The sequence below is a fragment of the Arachis hypogaea genome, chromosome 19 (assembly GCF_003086295.3).
Source record: "Arachis hypogaea cultivar Tifrunner chromosome 19, arahy.Tifrunner.gnm2.J5K5, whole genome shotgun sequence".
Lineage (NCBI taxonomy): Eukaryota > Viridiplantae > Streptophyta > Magnoliopsida > Fabales > Fabaceae > Arachis > Arachis hypogaea.
This window is the reverse complement of record NC_092054.1, coordinates 40511911-40517910: the sequence shown is the minus strand read 5'-3', so window position 1 is coordinate 40517910 and position 6000 is coordinate 40511911.

Below are 6000 nucleotides of genomic sequence, written 5' to 3'. Positions count from 1 at the left end.
GCAAATGCATTGTATTGTATAAGACTCAATTGACATTGTTCATCTTGGAATTTAAATTGAGTAACCGCTCTACAAATGTTCAACTTTTAATGATGTCTTGATCAAACATCTTTTGGCTTTCAATTAAGAACATTGTATGTGTGATTACCACTTCTTGAAGATGAACAATTGACAATTCCCTTTTGGTGCTTGCTTGAAGTTGCTTTCATTTCTCTATTTTATATTTGCAACTTGAGCACTTAGTCGTGAAGCCTTAAACTGTGAATTGCCTTGAGGGTGTGATTGCCGTTGATATCCGGCCGGTGTGTGTGTTCCAACCGCGTGCATCATTGGAATATACACACCGTGTTTTTGTAAATCACACTATTTCTATAAGCTCTTTTAACCTTGTTAGTGTTTCCTCAATGATTTTAATTTATTGTTGCCCTATGATCTCAAAGTTCTTTTATTTGTATTTTCAGGATGAAGAAGAAGGGTAAGGCACTGGTTACTTTTCCAATTGAGCAAACTACCACTCGCTCTCCTAATATTTGGTGGGATCGCCAAGGGGATAAACCAAACACCTTGGTAAATATTTGACAATTAATATTACTTCTTAAGGGTTGTTTGCATGTTCAAATTCAATACTTTCAATAACATATTTACCATGCATGCTAAGTGTTTGTGAAAAAGCTCGTATGGCATTGTGCATATTTAAATATTCTATTCTTCTACTCTAATGCCTGTTTTTCACAAAATCCCTTTTTATATATTATTGATTGAATATAATTGTCAATACAAACAGATTGTTAGTTTGAAACACTTGATAATCAAATTGGGTAGTTAATGCTTCATCTATGCTACTCATGCCTTTGCCAGCATACCAATAAACATCTTGCATTTACTTGCCATAACATGCACTTGCTATATTTCCATTGATGAACTTTTCACATGTAGTCGCGACCATGTGTTAATGACATCCTTCTTTACCGTGCATTGATTATCACTTGTACCATCCTCTTCCTTGCTCTAACCCTTAGCTTTAAAAGTTACTTTCCTTTTTCCTTTTCAGAATGGCTACCAAGAAGGGTAAGGAGAAAGCTACTCCCAAACCACCGGCAAGGAAAGGAACAAAAAGAGCACTAGTTGCAGAGCCATCTTCAACTGCAGTAAAGACCTCAACAAAGCGAGTCAAGAGGATCATCAAGGTCGATGAAAAAGAGAAAGCCTTTCCATCAAAGGACACTGCACGGTTCACTAACCGCTACTATGAGCAAATGTTCCCCATCCTGGCTGAGAGGAACTATAATAATGAGTACCTTCTCATCCTTCCGACCAACATTGTTGAATTTGTTGAGCCCCGCATTGAGTGAAGACAATGGGGATTCCTACGGAGACAGCCACGGCAGGTCAATCTTTCATGGGTAGTCGAATTCTACTCCAATTTTCACATGCCAACACTGCAGTCTGTCTATGTCCGTCAGAAGCAACTTCCCATAATTGAAGAGGCCATTCAGCGAGCTTTAGATCTTCCGCCTGCTCCAGAAGGATTGGACGCATTCCAAAAAGCCTCATTCAAGCGCCAGACATACCAATTTGACTGGGACGCCATTCTCAGAGTTATAGCACAACCTGGCAGTAGATGGACCTATGGATACCATCGATCCTGACCTAAGGGCATATTGGCTTCAGCACTCACCTTGGAGGCTCAAGTATGGGCACAGATTATGTCCCATTACATTTTCCCGAGCACTCATGAGTCCTCCTTCACTGCAGACATGGCTGTTCTACTCTGGTGTATCCTTACAGACCAGCCGCTCAATGTACCAAGACACATCTGAAATTACTCTGGGACACTTACAGATTGCGGGTAATCTACCTTTTTCTGCCTTGGTTTCAGATCTAGTCTCAGCAGCCAGAGTCTCCTACAGAGCTAGGGACACCAAGGCCATGATTCCACGGGATGATCAGTACGTCCCTAACGGGAAGTATATCAGACCTCTAGCAGCCACTACTAGCCAGCCTGCAGAACCGGCTGAAGATATTCCTTCTCCTTCCACATCACAAGCACCTTCAACAAACCAACTGCTCCATCAGATACTTGAGAGGTTAGACCGGATAGACTGGCAAGGAAAGCAAAGAGAGCGCCGTAACAAGCGCCGATTTACATACCTCAAGGAGCTGCTTGTTGGTAACCACCCACCTGAAGAAGACCCAGACACCTCGGACTCCACTTCATTTACCAGCACAGGGAGCTATGACGGTCCCGATTGTGGAGATGCTGCTACCAACCCCCTTTGTTCCTGACTAATGACACCGAGGACGGTGCCAAGTTTTTAGTGTGGGGAGGTTGGTCAGTACCTGACTTCCGGAGGTAATTTCTCTTTCTTAGCACCAATAATTTATTTATTTTTCTTTTGGTTTAGGATAGGATAGATTGCATAGTAATAGGTATTTGCATACATGTTCTATTTGGTTAAAAAATAATAAGTTTCTTTTTAAGACTCTACTTTTTGAAAATTTCACTAATTTAAATCAAAACCTTTGTGTTAAACTTGTTTGAAGATTGTAAATTGGAACATGGTTTAAAGCTAGAACATACAACCCGTGAGATTTGAGCTTAATTACATGGTTACAATATTTAAACATAATATTTTATTCTTGTGTGTTTGCTTCTCTATGATTGTAATCTAAATAAATAAGGGGTAAAAATTACCCCAATATTAAGTTAATGAAAAATCAATGCATATGTGATAAAATTAAAAGAAGGGTTGATGCATGAGTATGAAATGCAAAAGTGGGAATTTTGGGTAGCTAGGCATGATTTTAAAAGTATATAGAGTATGTATAGGTAAGAGCTTAGGTTAATCAAGGATTCAATTTATAGCTCACTTAGCCATATATATACCCTCACCTTTACCTTAGCCCCTTTACAACCTTGAAAAGACCTCATGATGTTTGCATTGGTACGTTAAATATTTGTTGATTGGTTAGGTGAACAACAAGGTTTAGAAAGCATGACTAGAGAAGACTAGAGTGATTACCCTATACACCTGAGTGATTAGAGTGCACATATACTATCAGTAATGGTTCAAAGCTTAATTATATGTTCCCTGCTTTCATGAGCTGTCTTCTTACAAGTTTACTTATTTTTACTGTATAATTTTAATTGGTGATATTTGATTTATATTTGTCTTGAAGAACTTATTTACTTTTAACCAATTAGGAAAAATCATCTTAGCATATAGTTTCACTCATACATAGGTTGCATTGCATGAGTCTTACTTTTCCCTACTCATTTATTTTATCTCCTTGAACTGAGCATGAGGACATGCTAATGTTTAAGTGTGGGGAGGTTGATAAACCACTATTTTATGGTTTATCTTGTGTTTAATTGAGTGGTTTTTATCAAGTCTTTACCCACTTATTCATATGATTTGCATGATTTTACAATCCCTTCCTAGTGTTATTCTATGGTTGAAAACTTAAAGATCTTTAATTTGTATATTTTAATTCTCCTTTATACCATTCGATGTCGTGATCCGTGTGTTAAGTGTTTCAGGCTTTATAGGGCAGGAATGGCTTAGAGAATGGAGAGGAAGCTTGCAAAAATGGAAGGAACACAAGAAACTAAGGAGATAACCAGCGAGCATCGACGCGCACGCATGGCTCACGCGAGTGCGCGATATGGAGAAATTTGCAGCGACGCGTGCGCGTGCCTGACGCGTACGTGTGAATTGGAGTCTGCACAAGGATGCGTACGCGTGACATGCGCGATCTGCAGAAATAACAGAAAATGATGGGGTGATTTCGGGCCGAGTTTTGACCCAGTTTTTTGCCCAGAAACGCAGATTAGAGCCAGGAAACATGCAGAGACTCAACACACATTCAAACATTCTCATTAGCATAGTTTTAGGTTTTTAGATCTGAATCTAGAGAAAAATCACTCTTCCTCTAGGTTTTCTTTACATTCATAATTTATTAGTTTTATGCTTTTGCTTTTGGATATTGAAGAGTCATCACCTCCGTTGAAGATATTATTCTAGTTTGTTTTCTTACTCTTTTATTTATTCCATATTCTTAATTCTTGTTTAAAGTTACAATTGGATTATTTTCATGGATTGTTAATGCAAAGGATTACTTTTACTTTTAATTAATTTTGAATCTCTATTTTATTTACATTATTATGTCTCTTTTCTATTCCAAATTCCCAATAACGAAGATGGTATCCATGTCAATAGAGTGGATTCCCTACTTGACATGGGAGTTGATTAAGAAGAGACACTTGAGTTGGAATGCTCAAGCGATTAGTTAAATTGGAAGTTGTTGGCTAATTCTGTATTTACTAACGCTAGACCTTCCCAAGGGAGAGGACTAGGATTTGTGAATAAGAGTTAGCTCAATCACTTGACTTTCCTTCATTTAGTAAGGGTTAACTAAGTGAAAATAACAACCTCTTTATACTACACTTGAGAGAATTCCAACAAGGATAGAACTTCCAATTAATCATTCCCCCAGTCAAGGCTTTTTATTTTGAATAATATAAATTCCTTTTAATTTTCATTGCACTTAATTACAATTATTTATTTTCTGTCATTCAACTTTCAAAATCCTCGGAAAACTCCTAATTAATAACTTAGAACCCTTTCTAGCAACTCGTTGGGAAACGACCTGGGACTCATACTCCCAGTATTTTTATTCTAAATTTTTGTGACAACCTTTCTAAATTGATGAGGCGGATTTTTGGTGGTTAAGAGCTATAATCGCAACGCTGTTCTACTATATTATAATCTCTTAATTGGTCTAACTTCTGCCACGCATCAATTTTTGGCGTCGTTGCCGGGGAGTTGCGATTGAGTGCTGAATTATTAATTAGTGTACATATTTTTATTTTATTTGCATATTTTATTTTATTTTATTACCATACGCTGTATGTTTCTTTCATTGAATGACGCATTCACTGCCTGATCCGAGCTTAGCTGCATTTGATCCTGAAATTGAAAGAACTCTTTCACGTATTAGGCAAGCTCGGCGTCGGTTAGCCTCTGAGAGTGGTGAAGTGATTGTTATCGATTCACCAGTCTCATCTGAGGGCGAATCTGAACCGCCATCTGAGGAAGAAACAAGCTCCTTTACTACTGATTCAGTTGATTCACGTGCAGATAACTGGTAGCACCTAGGAGGATTACTCTCCAGGAAGGTGGAGCTCCAGATTTTACACTGCAACCGTATCAAGTGCATCATCCAACTCTAGCTGCAGATTTTGAACTGAAGACTGCACTAATCAACTTGATGCCCAAGTTTCATGGCTTACCTGCTCAGGAGCCCATCAAGCACCTCAGGGATTTTCAGACAGCCTGTTCTACTGTTAGGCGTCATGGTGCAAATGAAACTTCTATTCTGTTAATCGCCTTCCCGTTTTCTCTTGAAGGAAAGGCGAGGGAGTGGTACTACTCCCAACCTGAAGCAACTGTTACCAACTGGGATACACTCAGGAGAGAATTCCTGGAAAAATACTTTCCAGCTGAAGTTACAGATAGATTGAGAAAAGAGATCTCCTGCATTGTTCAAGGAGAATCAGAGACTTTTTATGAGTACTGGGAGCGCTTTAAGAACCTTCTGGACGCATGCCCCATCACATGATTGACAGGTTAATGTTGATCAGCTACTTCACTCAAGGCATGAAGCCTAGGGATAAAACTACATTAGATGGTGCCAGTAACGGTTCTCTGAAGAAGTACAAGACCGCAGATGAAGCATGGCAACTGATGCAGTTGACCATCCCACTCCTGAGTCCACTAGCTGGGGAGGAGCATCATCCGAGCTAGCTGGCGAGGAGCATGATGCAGTTGACCATCCCACTCCTGAGTCCACCAGCTGAAGGTGGCCCCTCTTCATCCTCCTGGATCGTGAGCATGCACGGAGGACCGTGCACAAATTAAGTATGGGAGAGGACCGATGACTTCAAGGGGTAAAAATTTCTCTCTTAAAGACACTGTGCAATGTTTCTTGTAGTACTTT